The 23,550-nt window shown below is 34.6% G+C and overlaps 1 protein-coding gene across 3 annotated transcripts in view; it reads left to right on the top strand.

The window, feature by feature from the left end:
* The window catches only part of LOC141398640 (uncharacterized), a 308,082-nt gene that overhangs the window by 150,134 nt on the left and 134,398 nt on the right, over nt 1–23,550 (top strand). The gene's annotated exons all lie outside the window — the stretch shown is intronic.

Below are 23,550 nucleotides of genomic sequence, written 5' to 3'. Positions count from 1 at the left end.
GCTATCCTCAGCGATTTAGCCTAGAAGGAGCATATGAACATAACATTAAAATTGTTGTAATCTTAAACTGCCGAAAAATGTACCGAATCACATGGCTGTCACCAGATCAAGTCGCAAGAAGCCATATTGTGGCAGGTGGAAAACAAACAGTGTGGATTCGATTTGGATCTACATATATATTTTTGCAGTAAATTTTCGAACCCGATTGAACTATGTGAATGAAGTACGAACTAACAAAAGACGATAGCTGGACATCGGAAAGCTGCAATTACAGCTGACAGTCGTCGAATATTCCATGCTGCTTAACCAATTGCTTCATGAATGCCCTCTTCCACCCTAAAAATATCAGCGCAGTGGAAGAATATTATCGACACCATAGAAATAGAAGAAAAAGAAGAAGCAAAAGCCTTTGCCAATGAACCCCTGGTGCGACCATGAGATTCGAACTGCTACCGAAAAGAAGAATAAGTTATATATGTATATATACATATCGCTCATTTACTCAAAGAGTGATACATCTCAAAAAAACAGTTTTGAGAAAAATGCGTTTTAAGTTGGCGATTGATATTTGACTTCCGAACATAAATGGATTATTACACAAAATCTAAAATAGCTACTTGGACTTATTTTGTTTACCAGAAATTACTGGTAAATTTCTGCGCAAGATCAAGTATGATTCGATGTGTTTTAGTGCTTCATAAACTCAATAAACATTTTTGTTGAATTATTCGCAGTGAGCTGCGTTTTACAGATATCAACATGAAAATTTGACACAAGATAAAAAAGGAGTTGTAGAAAAAACAGAAATTGCTAACTAAGAAAACGAATTTTTTGAATTATGCCACTCTTTTAGTAAATGAGCGATATGTTCCCATAACATCCCCGAAGGGACAAGGGAGTCTACTCTCATATCAATGAGTGCACGTTGATTCATATCTGTTCAATGATATGAGACTGTTTATTGCCGAATCTGAACGGCGTGTCTTACGCCATCACTTGTAGAGAAGTTTTTCATGGCTGAAATACTCAGGAAATGTCGCCAAAATTACTGAGGGATATTTTGCCACCATTGAAAAGTTGATGTTACCTGGCCGGGGAATCGAACCCACGAATTGGGTTTGCCATTAGAAGCAACGTCCTAAAAGTCCCCATCGATCCCATGTTTGCCAAAAAAGTTATTCAGGGCCAAAGTCAAATTTTAAGGGTTTTTAGGTTTTCAGATTTATTTTTTGAAAACGCTTGATCTAATCAAAAAGTGGCTATAGTAAATACTGTGGACAGAAAAATTATCTACAAGTTTGATTTTTATAATTTTTTTCATAGAAGGAACCATTCTTGAGATATAGCTGTTCTAAAAAAACACATGATTTTTATGCACATATATGAAAAATATGCACATATTCAGACGATCCGGCTAAAATAAGCGAAGTAACCGGGTCTGTCCCCCCAAAAAATATATTTTTTCTTGAAGAGCGAAATTATACCTATCTTTTAAAACAAATTCCAACAAAATCGGAGCGTGTTTAGTAGAGTTATTCAATGTTAGAGTCATTTTATGCAAAAATAGCCCATTAAACCATATGTGTAATCGAAAGCCCAACGGGAACGACCCCAACGAAAACTCTCCGATTTTTTTTTTTCAAGTTTTGTCCGAAGGTGGGGTTTGTTGCACTGATTACGGAAATGTATAATTTTCAAGGGTGTCGGATCCGGTTCGCCGGTTATTCGACGATTTACACCCGCTTCTACTGAACCGATTGGATATCGTTTGAAAGCTTATGGAAGTACCTAACACATAGTGTAGTGTACTTACGCGGCTAATTTTTTATTTGACCTTCAGATCGCGATATCTCGAAAATGGATTTTTTTTAAATCACAAAGACCACTCATGTAGATAATTACACTGTACAACAAAATTGAACTTTTTTTAAAATTACAAGAAACCCCGCACAGATTATGAAAGAGAACCGAAAAAAAGAAGACACGTTTTGAATGTTTACTTCGAGAAGTAACCTAAATAGGCATGGCAAGTTCCGCCCATTTCTACAGGTTTTGAAATATTCGACATTAGATTCCTTGGAATCCTTGATTTTAGGTATTAAGTGTCTTTGATAATATTACTGACAACAATGCGGGGTATCTTTTTTTTGAAAAAAAAAAAATTAACTCTCAGCGAGTCACTAAATGGGTCTTTTTGGTGCCTTTTTTTAAAACACGTTTAAAAACTCCTTTAAAATGTGATCGTACCAGATCAAAATATTCTACGAAATTATTTATCATAAAGTTTTACCATAGGTCCCCGAATACACCAAAAATGTAAATCGTACCTAAACGCCAGGAATCTGCCAAAAGTAAAATCACGTTTTTTAGGGTACTTTATCTGAGTTTATTAAGTTTTGTCCCACAAAACTTCATTCTAGATAGAAGACGTCAAAGACAAAAATATTCTCCATCAAATTTCAATATAATTCGCCAATCAAATGAAATGTGTATTTACAATACATATCAAGAAAATATATACATCAAGTTTACCAACAAAACACCCAAATATTTTTTGAATAAAATGACGTTACAAAATTAGATATTATAGGTAGAAATTATTTGTTAAACTTTTAGACTCTTAATTAAAATGTATTCCATACTGAGTCAAAATCTCCTAAAATACTTTACTTTTTGGGGATTGTGTCAAAAGAAGAAATGTTTCAAATCAAATTTCATTATTAGTCTCTGAACCAGAGAAATTTGTAGATATAATATTTAACATCTCCAGAAGCATTCGCTTATTATACCCTCCACCATAGGATGGGGGTATATTAAGTTTGTCACTACGTTTGTTACTACTCGAAATAATCATTGTAGACCCCACAAAGTATATATATTCTTGATCAGCGTACAATTCAACATCGATATAGCCATGTCCGTCCGTCTGTCTGTCTGTCCTTCTGTGGAAATCACTCTAGCGTCCGAACGGATTGACATAGGTTGATGAAATTTTGGGAAAATATGTTATATTTACGTAGGACTTTTGGTATTGAAAGCGGGCTATGTAGGACCACGCTTTCGTATAGCCCCCATACAAAATGACGCGTGACGCGTCGTCGTTTTAAGGAATTTTTAAGATATTTGGCCCATTTTACCACCGAATTGGTTGCAATTTGGTATTTTGTGTCTTCAGAGGCCAGAAAACATTCCTACCATAGTTGGGTTATATAGGTCCACGTTTTGGTACAGTCCCCACATAAGACCCCTTATAAAGTACGCGTCATTTTAATATATTTTGAATGTATTAGACCCATTTGACCAAAGAATCGGTTGTAACTTTGTATTTTGTGTTTCCAGAGGCTAAGAAACATTTCTACCATAAAATGTTTATTTCTACCATAAAGTTTTGATATAGCCCCCATAATACAATATCTCCCGATTTTCGATATTTTGAACGTTTTAGCCTCATTATCACACCGAGATGGCTGAAATTTGGTATTTAGTCTTCTTTAGGCGTATAAAACTTTCCCCCAGAAATTTGTAGGTATAGGTCCACGCCATCATATAGCCCCCATAGAACGGTACCTTCCGAATTTCGGTATTTTGAAGGTTGTGGCCACATTAATCCACCGAAATGGCTGAAATTTGTGGTGGAGGCTATAAAAAGTTCGGCCCGACCCAACTTAACGCTTTTCTTACTTGTTATATATGATTTATGACCATATTCTACCGTTTTTATTAACATTTTCGTTATCTGCGGTCAAAATATATATTTTATTGATGTTTTTCATAATAAATTCTTTCAGAAGATTACGTGTGCTCGATCTAAACTGTTTTTGAGGGTTAACTTTTTCATGAAAAGATACCCCGCATTGGTGTCAGTAATATTGCCAAAAACACTTTACGGGGGCAGTTCGGAAACTTCTTAGCCTAGCACAAAAAGCCCGGTACAAACAGAAAAAAGTTAAGTGTTTTGGAAACTTCCATCTCTGTTATGAACACATGTTAAATTTTTAAATGTTTCGATCCACGAACAACATTATGTTGCTGCAAACAGAACCACAGGAGGTCTACAATGGGTACAAATTCCTGCAGTTAAGTGAAAATTTTGATCTTTTGTGTGGGAGGTAGTCGAATGTGTGTCCCGATAAGAAATTTTATGATGTGCAAGGGTTTGGTCAAATCCGATACTCAGTAGTGGAATTCTGTAACTCATTTTTCGAGTTACCGACAAAACTCGGTAAAATTAAAATGCTAATAATTTCGTTTGTTAACGAAAGTTTTCGGAATGTTAACAACCAAAATAAAGTTGTCGCTAATTCTTACCGATAGCAACATTGTTGTCAACTTTTATTGATACTTTTCATTCATAATTTTGCGTTTTAATTTTACCGATTTTTGTCGGTAACTCAAAAAATATGTTACAGAATTCCACCACAGGTAAGTAAATTGTGGGGATCCTTTTCTATGGTGCCAGAGTAGTGTTTTTTGGAGCTTTTGGACCATTATCTCAGCTTAATGGCCGAGGGAATAAAAAATGAAATATGTGCACGAAGAAAAATATATGTTAGAAATATGTTTTAATCCAAACAAATATATGTTTGGGACTGGTTGCAAACAAATATATGTTTGGATCCAACATATTATGTTTGCAACATTTTGTAACACATCTCAATTTTATTTGTTTGGTTCCAACATATTTGTTATTTTAGAACATAGTTTTTACGGATGAAGAAAGGATTTTTGTCAACGAGCGTCACAACAGGGCTCTCGCTTATTTTATAACAAAGAGTTGTGTATATGTTGCAATAGAAGACTCAGAAGCGACGACGGAAGGATAAAAAAGTTTGTGTTTGCTTTGCTGGTACAGTATCCGGCCATACGCTTGTGTTTCGTTCCTTGTTGTTGTTGCGATTTATTCTTTCACAAGCAGGCGTTTTTATATAACTTACATTTAACCAACATAGAAAACGAAGAGGAAAAGAAAAATATGGTATGAATTATTTGTGTTCTCTTTACAAGAGCATTTTTCTTTAGTTTCATCAAGACAATCATTGAGTATAGTCGGTAAAGTGAGTGAATAAATCAAAAAAAACTGGTGCTTTTTAGTAAATTAAATACCCTATTTATGTTATAATTGGGCATTTTGTAATTATAAAAAGGTGAATGGAAATATTTTATTGGGCAAAGAAGAAATCGCATTTAATATTGGTAATAACATTCATAATTTTTTCTTATACATACATGCACATATTTGAAATATGGAAGTTCCGATTTATTACATTATATAATCATTTGATTCCGGATGATTAAAGGTAGTGAGCTAACATGTGCCGCACGTTCACCCATAAGAACGTTAAAAAACTTGGGTTTGGGCGTTGGGTTAGTACCCTCCCCTAAAAAAAAAACAACCGCCTACTATGAAAAAATGAAAGAGAAGAAAAATAAACCCCTCTATAGTTGACGAACCCCGCAAACATTTTAAGGACCATGATCTGCGAATCTGCACCTGGAATGTTCGCACTCCTTATAGAGAAGGTGCATTCTTCGCATTGGCAGACGTACGTGAACAGTACAAGGCCGATATTACTGCCATACAGGAAATACGATGGATTGGAAAAGGCATCACAACAACACCTAAAGGTGACGCACTGCATTGTACCTGTCATGACGTAAACATGAGTTTGGTTGAGGAGTTGTAGTTTGTTCTTCTGGTGTCCAGCTTCACCCCAGTGAATGAAAGACTTTCTTTCCGAGGCGCAAACATTGATTCGGACCACTACCTTGTTGCAGCAAAGGTAGGTGCCGTAGCAAACAAAGTACGAACAGACACAACACGAAAGTTAGACATCGGTAAGCTACAATCACAACAGATAGCCACAGCATATTCCACTCAACTAGCCCCATTGCTTAATCAAAGCACTCCTCATCCCGATAACATATCAGCGCAATGGCAAAACATTGTTTCCATGGAGTGGAAACAGCCGCAAAATCCATACTTGGATACCAGAGACCTCCTCCAAGGAATCCATGGTATGATGCGGAGTGTCGTGCTGCCACCGAAGAGAAAAATGCGGCATATAAGGCTACTTTACAATCCGTAGCAACGCGTAGCGCACGAGAGAGATACAGGGAGAAAAGGGGAGAAGAGAAACGTCTTTTCCGCAGGAAAAAGAGAGAGATGGAAAAGCGGGAGTGTGAAAAAATCAAGATGTACAGGAGCCAGAATGAAGTCCGAAAATTCTACCAAAGAGTCAAGCATCAAACTGATGGCTTTGGTACAGGCACCTCCTTCTGTAGAGACCAGCAAGGTAATTTAGTAACTGATACAGATAGTGTACTCAGGATATGGAAAGAACATTTTTCAAATCTATTTGTATCCAATAGCAGCGAAGAAGACGAAGATACCACAGTCCCAATCCCAGAAGATGGTATTGAATGTATACCGCCCAGCCAAGATGAGGTAAAGACAGCAATAAATCGGCTGAAGAATAATAAGGCAACAGGGGCCGATGGCTTACCAGCCGAGCTGTTCAAAACCGGAGGCGACACGCTGATAAAGTGTATTCATCAGCTAGTTAGCACACTCTGGCAGGAAGAACGAGTCCCCGACGATTGGAACCTGAGTATCCTGTGTCCCGTCCATAAGAAAGGAGATAAGACTGTATGCTCTAACTATAGGGGCGTAAGTCTACTCCCTATTGCCTACAAGATCGTTTCAGGGATATTGTGCGAACGATTAAAGCCTATGGTCAATAAGATAATTGGACCATACCAATGCGGCTTTAGACCTGGCAAGTACACCATTGACCAGATATTTACCCTGCGGCAAATCCTGGAGAAGACCCAAGAGATGCAGATCGACACCTACCACCTTTTTGTCGATTATAAAGCAGCCTTCGACAGCCCGCTGCGTTCAAAGGTATTCCACGCCATGTCTGAATTTGGTATTCCCGCAAAGCTCATCCTAAAATGACTTTAACTGACACGAGGTCCTCAGTTAAAATAGGAAAGAACCTCTCCGAAGAGTTTGGTACCAATAGAGGTTTCAGACAAGGAGACAGCCTTTCGTGTGACCTCTTCAACATCCTGCTAGAAAAGGTTATACGAGAGGCAAACGTCAAAAGAAGTGGCACAATCTACACCAATAGTCACATGTCATTTGCTTATGCAGATGATATAGACATCATTGGGCCGATCAGTAAAAGAAGTAACTGATACCTTTATAAAGGTCGAAGGAGAATCTGCTAAGGTGGGTCTGGCGGTAAACGGTGAGAAGACCAAGTTGATGGTGTCCATTGAGCTCGGACCGACTGTGGATGTTGGTTCCTATAATATTGAGGTAGTAAAAGACTTCGTCTACCTCGGCACCTCCGTAAACACAACAAACGACATCAGTTGTGAAATAAAAAGAAGAATTGTATTGGCTAACAGATGCTACTTTGGTTTAAGTAAGCAGTTTAAAAACAAAGCCACATCTCGTCAAACAAAAATAACGCTCTACAACACACTGATACTACCCGTGTTGATGTATGGCTCCGAAGCCTGGGTACTTGCGCAAGCAGACATGACAGTGCTTGGTGTGTTTGAGAGAAAAATTCTTCGAAAGATCTACGGACCAATCTGCGTTGACGGTGAATATCGACGTCGCATGAACCACGAGCTGTATCTGCTATACAACGACATCAATGTAGTCAAACGTATCGAGATGCAGCGATTGCGTTGGCTAGGCCATATCATAAGAATGATCGATGATGAACCCGCTAAAAAGGCGTATGAACGCCCGCAGAATTGGCAGACCAAGATATAGATGGCGCAAACAAGTGGATGATGAGATGAAAAGGCGCGGTATTCCAGAGTGCAAAACATGGGCCATATTCTCTTGTCTGATAGGTACAAAAAATATAAACATAAAATTCACAAGTTTATAAAGAAAAACCAAAAATTGCAATAGTGTCAAAAGTTCCTAATATGGTCCGAAATGGCGCGATTTGAGAACAAATTGGTCCAGAACGCTTTGATAATGATTTTAAAGTAGATTACAAAAAAATAAAAATTTTAACGAAAATATGTTGTTATAACAGATAAAATTAAAAAATGCATTTCTGAACTTCCATGCATTTGGTGCGGAAACTTTTTTCGCGATAGAGAAAAATTGACACCGTATTTCATTATAGTTTTCCATGCTCTACACGGCTATGTGGTAGTATTTTTTGGTTATAGCCCTAATGTATATGGTGCAAAATTTGTTTTGGATATATGTTAGGGAGGCTTTTTTACTCCGTTTTGAAATAAGCAGGGACAACAACCATCGGGGTATCCGATGGAGTTTTTGTCAGGACATAGCTAACATTTTGCCGGGCTTTTTTCGTCCTCTCGAACAGAACTGAGAGTAGGATTCGGAGTCTATGAGTCACAGTTTGTATCGTCCACTCCTAATAAAAATGTTTTATGATTTTTTTTGTTGGCTTGCATGGACTCTTTCACTTCTGATAAAATAGTAAAGGTTTGGAGTTCTTATGACATAAAAGAATAATTAATAATAAAATGAGCCGTACACGATTTTTGATTGGAAATATTCGATACAAGTCTAATCTGCACTAGTGGATTCGAGTTATTCTGTTTTTTTTGGAGTTATTTATTTTGAATTAGTTAATTAATTAGTTTAATTTATTGTATACAAAAACCATTAAAAGTTTTTGATATAGATTTTCTTATCAGGATTAGTCCTCGTGTTCAAAAATGTGTTCAATTGAAAACATAATAAGGCAAAAAATAATAAAAAAAGTTTTTTAATGGGAAGTTAGTGTGTGATCTGGATATGTACTTTTAAGGAGAAGAAAAACGGGTATGTTTGTGTGAACTGTTTATATCCGCCACAACATAAACACTGTATATCTTCATTCCAAATATTCGCAAATGCAATAAGGAGTTTGGAAATACATACATACATACTATTGATGGGAGAACCTCCGTGCAGAAAGTGGTTTTTCCACCAAAAGTGTTTCCAAAATCTTATAACATATATTTTTAAAAATTAGACTAATAGGTTTGAAATACCGAAATTTTGATAGCAAAAGCGTGGACCTATATTACCAATTCTGTGCGAGAATTAGAGCCCAAAATGCCAAATAAGAGCTAGTGTAATTGAAATTTTTGGGATACACAAATTTTTCAATTATTGCGTCAATTGTGTTGGAAAATTTGGTTAAAGACTTCTATAAAAACTATTTCATTTATTTAAATAACACTAGGACACAAAATGGAGGTAAAAATCTGGGGCTGAGATAATTCCTTTCGTGGAAGAAAGCCCTTAGTGAGTATATTTAGAATCCCGAAGGACAGATCCGCCGTGAGTCGAACTTCCGAGTTATGACGTGATAAAATTTCTGCTGAAGACCCAGTAAGGCATCTGAAATCAGCTTTATATCTTTGTTAACTGTTGCTTTATCTTATTTATGAGTGGCCATGTCTTCAGTCAAATCGAAAGAGGATTATTTTCGTAGAGCACTTCGACCTTCTAACTCACTTCCTTCAACGTCCTTTTCGTCCATTATTTTAAGAACAGCCATGAAAGTACCACAAGATGACGTTTTTCAGCTTCAAAATGTTCTGCAAAAATGTCGCTCAGAAAATTTTAGGTAGGTCTCTCATTGACAACTAATCGATTTTGTCGCGTTTTCGTGGTCCTTTTGGGTAATAACAAAGACATAACGCTAATTTCAGATGCCTTACTAGCTCTTCAGCAGAAACTTCATCACGCCATAACTCGGAAGTTCGACTCATGGCGGATCTGTCCTTCGGGATTGGTGAGTATACCAAGGGTTTTCATCCCAAAAAAGAATTATCTCTGCCCCAAAGTTTCTGTTCACAGTGTAACCATTATGATATATTAAAAATATAAAAGATTTCACAATAATATATTCACAGAATGCACAAGTCTATAGCAATCATGCAGTTAAAATGTCATCATTACCATTGTAAAAAAATTCTCTTTTAAATGTACCGTTATTCCGTTCTGACTAATTAATCCTAATTATTATATATGCCGTTAAGTACATTCAACACTCTAGTTCAATACCGTACTAACATTTCATAGTTCCTTTCAAGTATATTTTTTGATTATCTGCACGCTAGATCGGTATTTTCTCACTCATTTCATTTTTTTTTGGAGACCATAGATTTGACGGAAGTAATGTTCATATCCACAACATTATTTTAATTTTTTCTCCAACTTACCAAATCTCTCAACAAAAGCTTTCATTTCCTGCACAGTTCTGGTTTTATTTTCACTGATTGTTTTATCGAAGGTCAACTTCCACAATTGGGCGCCATGATAATTTATATAGTTTTCATCGTGATCACTGCGATAATCCGATTTCCTACCGACATGAGCATTTGGACGTACGGCACGTATGATATTACGTAAGAAAGGAATATTTGCAAAAATTCTAGTGCGTGGTACATCAAGGCGAAATAAAGTTCTATGGGCTGCTACATCGTCAATGCTTACAGCCGCCACAAGGATTACAAATACACTTAGAAAACTGAATAAACTTTTTCGATTTTTTGTCATTATATCGCGGATTACGTGGATTTTCTTTTATGCGAACTTCTTTTTTTTGCTCTGCGTTACTACGATGTTAACCTAAATGAATGCAAAAACGAAATGCTAAGCAGATTGAAGAAATTTCTATCAGTAAGCTAAGCTTAGCTATTTTGCCATGATATGGAGATTATCATCATCATTATTAGCATTGTGATTGTTTACAGTTACAATGGAACAACAACACAAAAGATATTTTTGGACACACCAAATGAAAATGAAATGCAAAATTTGTATTTTTATTATCTTAACATCCAAAAAGCCATGCAACCAACGAACCAGCATAATCTTCATTATCACCAAAAGTCTCATTTAAAAAACCATAAAATAGTTCCCCCTTTTCTATGACAAATATCGGAAGTTAGTTTTGCCAATAACGGCTCATTGGTCCGAATTCCAATCACTTAACTAACTTTGACTTAATGATTTCAACCATGATGATGATGATAATGATGCTGTAAACTTTAAATATTTTGACCATTGATATCAGGTGGATGCTTAACAATAATCTAAAGTTGGTGGTAATTTGCATTTGGTATTGTGATTGTCACAACGCGTTAGCAGATCGTCTTCATGCAAACAATAAAACAAATTTCTCACCTTCAACACCGCCTGGCTGACTTTCATTGGCAATCAAAAAATCATCATTGAAAATATCAAAATATTCAAAAGCGTCATAATAAGGGTCAGCTGGCGTTTTTTTGTTTTAATGTTGTTTCTTTTACCTTTCTTTCTTCTTGGAGGTTATAACTTTTACCACATTTCTTTTGATACCACCACCATGATAATGATCATTATTATCATCATAACAAATGGTAATGCTTTTCTTTTGATGACCTGTTGATTTTGATTTTGATAGTTTTCGATTAAAAAATGATCTAACATCAAAAATAATTTTCAATACATTTTGTTACGTAAACTTCTTTGCCGTGCATGCTGTTTGAAAAATGGATGTGGTAATCATTTGGAATAAATGTCTTTATCTTATAACTTTTTGGTTGGATGGGCAATTTAAAATAATAAATTATACATACCATAAGCTTACTTATAAGACATATTAAATGTAGTTGTGGGTTTCTAGAATTCAACTGCCCTGTAGGAAATGTCAATAGTGAATCTATACTGACTTACTACTGACATTGTCAACAGTACTACTGACAAACTGTGGACAATTCATGTAATTTCCTATAGACATTTTGTATGAACGTGTCATTATAAAGTCAGTAGTGACATTGGAACTAGTATATCAGTAGTTCCTGAAGGACCATGTGTTGACATTGGATGTAGTGAGTCAGTATAGGCATTGGAGGTAGTAAGTCAATAGTTCATAAAAGGCCATATGGAGACGTTGGTACCAGATATTCACTACTAAGTTGTTTGGCCTATTTGGAACTTTTTATAGATTAAAAAGCTATATAGTACGTTTAATATGACGACGATCTTACACTTTTGTTTAAATAGTACATACAGTTTGACAACAAATGTATTGCAAAGATCAAAATCGTAAAAAATTTCATTTTAATTGTTGGTTTATGGCAACAAATTATGTAAAAACTATACGGGTTTTTGTGCAAATCTCTTGCTATTGGTCCCAATATTCTATTAAAATATGTGAACTTTATTTGCGATTTATAAAAATACGGTTAAAAATAAGAATTAAGTTCTAGTGAAGAATTAAGTAAGTGAAAATAATTGTATTGCAATGAGAAAATCAGTGTTATAAAACTAATCATTTTTGCAAATGTTTGTAGTTATTATGCATTTTTATGACTTTTGCGGCTAATAATAGACTAACAGTATTGAATGTGAAAAAGTGATAATACGAGCCCTCATGGAGGGTCTTCAGACAGGTAAAAACCGAATGAGACCATATTAACAATAAACAATGACGAATCGGCCACAGACAAGTATGCAAAAAATGTATATTTGACTCAATATGTATTGTCGGATAATGGACCAATGCAAACAGTCCTATTTTCGCTTTGAAAACATCAAAATACCTCTGGAAACTATAGGGAAAAATATACACTCAGTGTATTATTTTGAAACGACCTACAACAGATCTCGATTTCCTCTCTCAATATTATTGGAATGACTTAATTTTTACTAAATGGATACACGCAGAGAAAAAAATATGTTTGATCCAACAATATTCCAAGAGCAAAATATGTATTGTTAACATATTGTTGGATTCCTCATATAGTATTGTAAATCCAAAAATAGTTTGTGTCAACTGAACAATATTTCTCTCTTTTCTTCGAAAATTTGTTTCTCTTCTCTCGCTATTCGATGCCGTGTTGAAAAAACAATTTTGGTGAGTTGTGGTGTGTTTGTATGACATGCTGCCTTTACCTTTGTTTTTGTGTGTATGTACTTGTAAGACTCTTTTTTTTTATTTGTTTCTGTTTTGTTTCATTCTTCTTTCCTTTTCATGTTTGTTATGGTGTTTAATTATTCCTTATGTTTTGGTGGGTTCTTGTGGCTTTTTGTTTGTCTTTGTTGTCAGCCAACGCAGCAAACCATGTATTGTGTTCATCAATGAATGCAATATTATACGCGACATTTATATCCAAGTTATGCGAAAAGTGTATATGAGAAGTATATGCACTCAAATCAAAAATTTCTGGGCTGGTTTTCTGTATTGACAATACTTTTTGTAAACAAAATTAGATTATGATAGTTCCAACAATCGGTATTGTTAACGATTTTAACAATATTGCGGAAATTCGAAAGTTGTTTTTGTCTTCTATGTTTGGAACAAAAGATGGTATTTTTGGATTTGGATTACAATGTTTGAACAAAACAAATACATTTTTGGAACCAAAACATATATTTTTGTTCCAACAAAAGCGAAAAATATTTTTTCTCTGCGTGTAGATATTATACTCTGCTATCATAATAAATCCCAACACGTGTGCCAAATCTTATAAACCCATCAAATATAAAAATTATAGATCTTCTAGAAAAGCTGGAATACCGAATTTTTTGGTACTATATTTTTTACCAAGAAAAATAGGATTCGAAATCTGGTTCATGGACATAATAATGATTGGGAAGACATCCCCACTGACATCATTTGGAAAAATTTAATAGCACTGTGTAACACGAAAATTATTAACCACATTCTGACACCGCAGCGTGATAGAAGACCAAAAAGGAGAGGACACTACATAAATGTACCTCAGATCTCAATAAACATCTTTCAACTCTGTAGAACCGGATCTTAATGGTCAAAATAGCAACACAATTGCGATTTTTATCCTCTTTTCTCGGCTTCTGCTCCATAGATACTAAACCGTTCAAAATTCAAGAAAACAATCACCCACAATAGTGTAGCGAAGGAACATGCGAAATGTCTATGAACGGTTCTTAATGGTAAAAATAGCAAAACTTTTTTGATAATATTCAATTTTTGCACTTTTTTCTCCGATTCTGGTCCACAGATACCGAATCGCCCAAAAATTAATAAACAATTTTTTAGAACATATAAAGATTCTGGGAATGATTCTTAGGGGTGAAATTCACGAACAATTAAATTATTTTTAACAATCCCCCTGATCAGGTTTGGAAATAACAAACTGTTAAAAACTCAAGGAAATATGAAAGGACCTGAACAGGAAAGAATGATCTAAAAGAATCGAATTTTGAGCTTGAATAATCATTCCTAGAATCTTCATTTGTTCTAGAAACTTGTTTGATGAAATCTAAGGTATATTTTTGTAGTTGACTGTATCCTCAATTTTTGTGCGGTTGCGTATCTTTGGACCAGAGTCGGAGAAAAAGTATAAAAATTTGATATTTTCAAAAGATTTTTGATATTTTTACCATTAAGAACCGTTCATAGACATTTTGCATGTTCCAGAAAGTTGTTTATTGATGCCTTTGCTACACTATTGTGGTTGATTGTTTTCTTGAATTTTGAACGGTTTAGTATCTATGGAGCAGAAGCCAAAAAAAAAGGTTGTAGTTGGTTTTTTGCTTCAAATTTGATCGGTTTGATAGCCGTATAACAAAACTTGAGAAAAAATTTTAAAGGAAAATTGACCATGGTGATTTTGACCTTGCAGATGAAGTTTGATGGATTATATGTGTTCACAATTTTTGTTATTTAAGACAAAAGCTACAACTCTGCCTCTGAGATTAATTCAAATTTCCTAACAGTTTGGAAGATATAGTCCTGACTAAATGACCCCTTTTACATCAAAGCCTCAAACCTTTGGAGGCCTATAACAGCGAAAGTTGATGAGATAGGGCAAAACGGCGAGACACGTGTCTTCTCATTTTTGGTGTTCTATCACACTGTAGAGTCAGAATATGGTTAACCCTTTGAATTTTTCTCCGTAGAGATAAAAATATTTTTCATATTTATTATGATTAGTAGTCGCAAAAATAAGTCCTTTATGCAAAAAATTCTTATCAATTCCTTGCGGTTAGGGAGGTACCAAATGTTGCCTGTGGGCAACATCAGACCATTGTGGTTATAAAAATTAACAAAGTTTGTTTCTTAAGTCATTATATTATCGTTATATTTTTCATTATTCATGATGTGAAAAAGCATAATCTGATGAGTTTGTTTAATTCTAGAAGAAAATTGATGTACATTGAAAAGAAAATTGGTCTATATTTATCACAAATTAGCCAATTTTACCGTATATGGTAGTGCTCATATAACCTGAAATGCTCATGTTGAGATTTTTCAGAGTAGAAGCGTTTGAAGAATATTTTATATTTTGTATGCAGACTCTAAACCTGATAATATTGACCTTCATCCAATACATAAAATTATCATCATCGATATTTGAACAGATATTCGCTTGATATCATACAAATTTCTGACATGTAATATGTACATGCACCAAAAACTGTGTCAATCTCATCTTGATTTAAGTCCAATCTTCGATTAACAATATAAATACAACATTTTTCACAACCCCGAATGTCCCAATTACCCTTTGTATTTCATTGAATACCACTAACCAGCATTTTCGACTTCCACTAATGTAACCAATTTATTAACACAATGGCCCAACGTTGTCCACAGGCAACTTCCAAATTTCAAAAATTTGTAACTACTAATTGGAACTGTAAATTGTATGTGTGTTTTTTTATTTTGTTAGATCAACATCTCTGTAAGATTTTTCAAAAAATGTTGGCTGCAATTATTCCATTCGTTTGACATTTAACGGCATTTTATAAAATCCCTAAAATATTTCATGTCCAAATTTGTACTCGACTACGTATATTTAAACAAGCATAACTTCGCCAATCTAGCTATTTATTTAAAAGTAATTTCCACTTTTTTATTCTTCTGAAATCAATCTACCGACACTCACTTTGTATTTATAAATATCTCAAACGGTGTCGGAAATACGTATACACAAACATGCAAAATTGCCCACAGGCAACAACGGGCCACAAAGGGTTAATAAAACATGACTCAAAAAATTACACACAGTGTACTCACTGTCGTTCAACTACCACCATTCCAAAGCACTGTGGGGCCAAAGTCAGGGTTTTGAGGCAAAAAATCACAGGGGCAAGCTATAACTAGAAACGAATCTGGCAAATTTGGTTGATATCGGTTCATATATAGACATAGCTTTCATATATAGAATAGCGAACCACGCAAATTCTGTCCAGTTATGATGAAATTCTGTATAATGTCGCGGAATTCGGACAATAAATAAGTTTACCAAGTTATATCTAAATCGGTTCAGATTTGACTATCTCCGATTTGATGTTTAGTGTACACTAAATTCGAAAAATAAGTCCGATCCGGATTAAATTCGGTACTTCTGGCCGAAACCAGGCAAGAGTAGAGTCGGTCAATTTTTGTTATATTCAGTTCAGAGCTAACTATAGCCCTCTTATTTAATATTAATTTGATAAGATGATTGTCGGCCCCTTCCGACCTTTGTCTTTTGTTGAACTCCCGTCATGTAGTTGTCTTTAGGTTTTCGCTGGTTTTCTAACCAAAAATATCAAAAATTTAAGTTTTACGAAATCTTGAAATTAATTTCTGTTTAATTTGCAAGTATACGCAAAATTTCTTTTCAAAAACTGTTAGCTGATATCGTCATATTTCTCTCCCTCTCTCTCTCTCTCTATATATATATATATATATATATATATATATATATATATACCATTTCCATACCAAATTCCAAGTATATATATATATATATATATATATTGTTTTTTTTTCGATTCCAACTCTATCATTTCACCCAAATACAAATTGTAACAAATGTAGTACTGTATAGTACTTTTCGTACCCATAAGTACGAATTTCCAAAACAACCTCAATCTTAATTCCAGATTAAATTTTAAACTTTTCTTATTCATACGAATTTGCAAAACTATCTCAATCCTATACTCCAACAGTAATCTTAATTGCAAATTTCAGGATTCCAACTCTATCCGTTCACCCAAATACAAATTGTAACAAATGTAGTACTGTATAGTACTTTTCGTAGCCATAATTACGAATTTCCAAGTTTTCGTCACTCCTACACTACAACAGTGACCTTAACTCCAAATGTCAGGTTTCTAGGCCTATCCGTTCCTTCAATTCCAAACTGTACCAAATTTAGTACCATTTAGTACTTTTCGTACACACAAAAAAAACATTGTTCCACAACATCCCATACTGGACAAGGGAGACTTCTCTCATATCAATGAGTGCACCCCGATTCATATTTAGCTCAATGATATGGGACCTACTGTTTATCGCCGAGCCCGAACGGCGTGTCCTAAGACACCAAGGCTGAAATACTCAGGAAATGTCGCCAACATTACTGAGGGGTATTTTGCCACCGTTGAAAAATGTTTGGTGTTGCCTGACCGGGGAATCGAACCACCGACCTTCTGCGTGCAAGGCGGGCGTGCATACCATTGCACCACGGTGGCACCGTGGCACTTTTCGTACACATAACTACGAATTTCCAAAACTTCCCATATATCTCAATCCTACACTGCAACAGTGATCTTAATCCCAAATTTCAGGTTTCCAGTTCTATGCCTTCACCCGTTCGTACACATGAGTACAAACTTCACAAACCATTTCCTGTTATAAACACCACTTCCCAACCTCCATTTCCATACCAAATTCCAAGTTTCTAGCTAAATCCGTTCAAAATATACAATTGGTACTAAATTTAGTACTTTTCGTACACTTAAAAGTCGAATTTCCTTTGGTACATCTTTCTAACTCTCCATCAGTTACCCTCATTTCAAATTTCAGAATTCTAGCTCTTCTCGTTTACCTGATACAAAGGGTACCATATATAGTACCTTATAGTACTTTTCGTACCCTCCTAGGTCGAATTTCCAAAAACCCAGCCTTATCTCACCCCTACACACCAACAGCAACCCACAGTCAAAATTTCAGCTTTCTAGCTTCAGTGGTTTCGTCTGGGCGATGATATGCCTGTCAGTCACTCACATACTCAGTCATCACTAAGCTCTTTTATATGTATAAAATTCTTTATATTTTATGCTTCTTCTTTTTAGGGTAAACGTATCAATTGTTGACAACATGTTGAGAAAGTGGACAAAGTGTTGACTTTGTCACCATAATAGTAGACAAAGTGTGACATGTCGACACATGACCCCATGATTCCCACAGGGTGCTTACAGACTTTTTCATTCGTTCATTCTATGTATTTAATATTATATTTTTTAAATTATAATTAATAATTATTTTGATTTATTTATATTTTAAATTTTACATTTTATATTTATATTTTGTATTTTTATATATTTTATATTTTACATTTTTTATTTTATGTTTTATAATATTTTATATATTATATTTTATTCTTTATATTTTAAATTTATATTTTATTATTTATATTTATATTTTATATTTTATATTTCATATTTTATATAATTAATAATTATTTTGAATTAAATTTTACATTCTATACTTTATGTTTTATATTTTTTATTTTATATTCTATATTTTATATTTCATATTTTATATAGTATATTTTATATTATATATTTTATATGTTATATTTTGTATTTTATATTTTCTATTTTATATTCTATATTTTATATAGTATATTTTAATTGTTATATTTTGTATTTTATATTTTATTCTTTACATCTTTTATATTTTATAGTTTATATTTTATACTTCATATTTAATATTCAATATTTAAAAATTTTATTTTATATTCTAATTTTTATAAATAAATTTTCTCTCTCGGGATTTTTTTTTAAATTTTGTAAGTTGAGATGTTTTAAAATGTCCGGACTTTAAGATTGTAGTAATCTTGAATTTTTCATATATATTATTTAGGCTAGTAAAATTTTTCTTTAAAATATCTCATAAATAATTATTCTACTTTTATTTTCAGGTATGTACAACAATGTTAAAAATGCAAAAAAATGCTGTAAGTTTATTTTAATAATATCGTTTCTTGAATACTGGATTAATACGTTTGACAGCATTTCATCATATTAAAATTAATCACATACATTCCTTCAATACCCTCATTGACATTATATTGCCTCCCTTCGAATATTTCACTATAGTTTAGCGCCTTAACGTCTTTATCACCCTTATAAGGAAAGACATGTTTGCTTCGAATTCCCATCATGTAAATTCTAAACCCAAAATGTAATAAAGAAGCAGAAACAGAAAGTTCAAGGTTGAAATTTGGTTGCTTTATTTTGTTCGTTACGTCACAACATCAATATTCCTTTACAATAATGTACATTAAGGTAGGACGAAAATACTGAGTGATAAAATCCATTGTGCAATAATGTCTTTGGGCACCAAACCGCTTAGCCAAAGTGAAATCATGATTTGTGGAAATAAAAAGAAGACTTTACAAAGTTCCAAATCTCACCCTAATATTTCAAATTTAAAGTAAAAGAAAAAAATGAAATAACTTCATGTAAACCACTTTGGTTACACTGAGCATATTTGAAATAAAAGATGAAGAGGAAGAAACAAGGCGACAAAAAACTACGATAAAGATGAATGCCATCCATTCAAGCAACATGCAGTCATCCATTCGTCCGTGATTGTTCAATGCTCTGCGACAACAGTAAAACTTAAGTTGTTGTACAAAGTTGTAGCATTACAAGAATAAAGATTTAATATTAATCTTTTCTTTTCCTTAGTTTTCTTAATTTTTTTCTCATCTCTTTGTTGTGTGTGTCTTGCTGAAAACTTACCGAATAAAGCTTTAATATAGCTGCTGCCGCAGTTAGTGTATACTTTATCTTGGTAAGAATTTTTAGCCGCACACGAAAACGAACACAAAAGAAACAACCACATCCTTTGGCAAACACTGAATATTTCAACACTAAAGAAAAACATTTGCGAAAAAAATTAAATGGAAGAATATAATATAATGAAAGAATGGATAAGATGATACATATTAAGACAAGCACTTAAGCGTGTTTTTCCTCTCTCTCTCTCTCTCTCTCTCTCTCTCTGCTGTTAGTTTGCGCCTCATAATCAGATGTAGATGTTACCAAATTAATTTAGATTGCATTAAAAGTGTTTTAACTTTGGCAATTGTGTCAGAAATGTTTTTCGAGGATTTTGTTAAATCCATTTTTGTTGTTGTTGGGAATTGAATTGATATTATTTCAACGGGATCATGGACGTAGAATGAAAGGGGTTATAGTTTGTGAAGTCATTACAAAGGAAATAGTTCTCAAGATCGGGAAATTTTAAATATGGATTATGAGCCAACAAATGCTCCTCTAAAGTTGACTATACCCACAAACGTTTTATGTATCATGTTCTGCGAATCTGCACTTGGACGAGATGACATCACCATTGTGACACCCCAAAGGCGGTGGTTCCCCGGAACCACACGCATCCACCACACTCAAACTTCGGTGAGATGCAATATCAGGGGTGTTTCTGGACTTGTCCATGTCAGCCCTTACGACATAGTCCCTGTTGCTGCATGCTACGCAAACACAGCCCCCAGTGACTCATCTTCGACATCAGAATACGCGACTCCCTTACCAATTAAACCAAAAACAGCAGCCGCACTCGGAACTTAACACCAGCCGTTGCAATTACAACCCCTGATAATGCACCCTTTTTGCAATTTAATTGCAATGGACTCTGAGGTTAGATCGAGGAAATAGTGAATTTTATGAGTCGGCAGAAACCAAGCTCAACAATAACTGCAGCTTACAGCTTTGCGATGCTTACTACGTAGTATTGCACAAGTATGTATACCACAGTCCTATCTCGCTTGAGTCTGGCTCTAATGACGCGTACATGGAATGTATGTGGGTAGTATAGTTGCTTAACGTTTACATTCCGCCGATTAATAGCTGTACTCCAGGCTAAAAACCCAGCTTTAGCTCGCATTTGGATGGTCATAACCGTCTGGTCTTGGGGACTTTAATGCCCATCATTAGTTGTGACATTTGGTTATAGGCAATGACTAGAGATACAGAGCTGACTGAACAGATTGATAGCTCTACATTTTGCACGGTCCATAATTAGCGGAGAATGTCACAGTTCGCCAGACATAACCTTCGTGTCACCTGGTCTGACAAAGAACGTCACCTGGAAACCCGTCAGTTTCATCACCTCACTTTCGTCAAGCTAATTGGCCAAGTCTTAGAGAGGTCACTAATCACCGCTTCATATGTTCGGGTAGCAGAATGGAAGTTCCGGGACATAATCACTGCTGTAGCCGATCGCCATATACCTGCTGGTCGAATACCCGGGGGTGAGACTAAACTTCCCAGCAGAGGCGACTATATTAGGAAATGAGTGTGATGAGCTTCGTCGTGTCAACCCCATTGATCCCAGATTCAGGGTGCTGACATGGAAATTAACTGGTTGGTCTGTAAGCATAAGCGGAACAAGTGGTTAAATCATCTGAAGACTTGCAACATTAGAGCCGGAATAAGTAAATTGTGGGCAACGGTTAAGTCAATCTAGGCTCCTGGAAAGAAGCAAGATAGGACCTCTGTCACGTTTAGTGGCGTTACGATGACCGATCCGAAGAGGACGCAAGTTATTTCAATCGACAATTTGTCGAGCACCTCAGGAGTGACAGGGCGAAGAGAATAGTACTACGTCGCATTTGATCTCTTCGTGCCGAGGATGAACCACCACAATTTACAATGGGTGATGTTGCGAATGTCATCAGGAACGCTTAACCATCTGATTGAATCTTCAGGGTAATGGATTTTTTTCTATAGAAAAAATTTGGGTCTCAGCTTTTTAGAATTTTTTCTCTAAAAAAAATTTGGAGAATTTTTTCTTTAGAAAAAAATTTGGTCCTCAGTTGTTGAGGATTTTTTCTATAGAAAAAAATTTGGTCCTCAGCTTCTGAGGATTTTTTTCTGTCGAAAAAAATTTGGTCCTTAGCTTTTGAGGATTTTTTTCTATAGAAAAAAATTTGGTCCTCAGCTTCTGAGGATTTTTTTCTATAGAAACAAATTTGGTCCTCAGCTTCTGGGGATTTTTTCTATATACAAAATTTGGTCCTCAGCTTCTGAGGATTTTTTCTATAGAAAAAATTTGGTCCTCAGAATCTGCGGATTTTTTTCTATAGAAAAAAATTTGGTCCCCAGCTTCTGAGGATTTTTTTCTATAGAAAAAATTTGGTCCTCAGCTTCTGAGGATTTTTTCTATAGAAAAAATTTGGTCCTCATCTTCTGAGGATTTTTTTCTATAGAAAAAAATTTGGTCCTCAGCTTCTGAGGATTTTTTTCTATAGAAAAAATTTGGTCCTCAGCTTCTGAGGATTTTTTTCTATAGAAAAAATTTGGTCCTCAGCTTCTGAGGATTTTTTTCTTTAGAAAAAAATTTGTTCCTCAGCTTCTGAGGATTTTTTTCTATAGAAAAAAATTTGGTCCTCAGCTCCTGAGGATTTTTTTCTATAGAAAAAAATTTGGTCCTCAGCTTCTGAGGATTTTTTCTATAGAAAAAATTTGGTCCTCAGCTTCTGAGGATTTTTTTTAAAGAAAAAAATTTGGTCCTCAGCTTCTGAGGATTTTTTTCTAAAGAAAAAATTTGGTCCTCAGCTTCTGAGGATTTTTCTCTATAGAAAAAAATTTGGTCCTCAGCTTCTGAGGATTTTTTTCTATAGAAAAAAATTTGGTCCTCAGCTTCTGAGGATTTTTTTCTATAGAAAAAAATTTGGTCCTCAGCTTCTGAGGATTTTTTCTATATAAAAAATTTGGTGCTCGGCTTCTGAGGATTTTTTTTCTATAGCAAAAAATTTGGTCCTCAGATTCTGAGGATTTTGGTCCCCAGATTCTGAGGATCTGTAGAAAAAAAGTTTAGTCCCCTGCTTCTGAGGATTTTTTTCTGTAGAAAAAATTTGGTCCTCAGCTTCTGAGGATTTTTTTCTGTCGAAAAAAATTTGGTCCTTAGCTTCTGGGGATTTTTTTCTATAGAAGAAAATTTGGTCCTCAGCTTCTGAGGATTTTTTTCTAAAGAAAAAAATTTGGTCCTAAGCTTCCGAGGATTTTTTTCTATAGAAACAAATTTGGTCCTCAGCTTCTGAGGATTTTTTTCTATAGAAAAAAATTTGGTCCTCAGCTTCTGAGGATTTTTTCTACATATATAAAAAATTTGGTGCTCGGCTTCTGAGGATTTTTTTCTATACCAAAAAATTTGGTCCTCAACTTCTGAGTATTTTTTCCATAGAAAAAAATTTGGTCTTCATCTTCTGAGTATTTGTTTCCATAGAAAAAAATTGGTACTCAGCTTCTGAGGATTTTTTCTATAGAAAAAAATTTGGTCCTCAGCATCTGAGTATTTTTTTCCATAGAAAAAAATTTGGTCCTCAGCATCTGTGTATTTTTTCCATAGAAAAAATTTGGTCTTCTTCTTCTGAGTATTTGTTTCCATAGAAAAAAATTGGTCCTCAGCTTCTGAGGATTTTTTCTATAGAAAAAAAATTGGTCCTCAGCTTCTGAGGATTTTTTCTATAGAAGAAAATTTGGTCCTCAGCCTC

The sequence above is a fragment of the Musca autumnalis genome, unplaced genomic scaffold (assembly GCF_047663935.1).
Source record: "Musca autumnalis isolate F117 unplaced genomic scaffold, ASM4766393v1 scaffold_3, whole genome shotgun sequence".
Lineage (NCBI taxonomy): Eukaryota > Metazoa > Arthropoda > Insecta > Diptera > Muscidae > Musca > Musca autumnalis.
The sequence above is the reverse complement of the archived record's forward strand: the minus strand, read 5'-3'. Positions and strand labels throughout refer to the sequence as shown.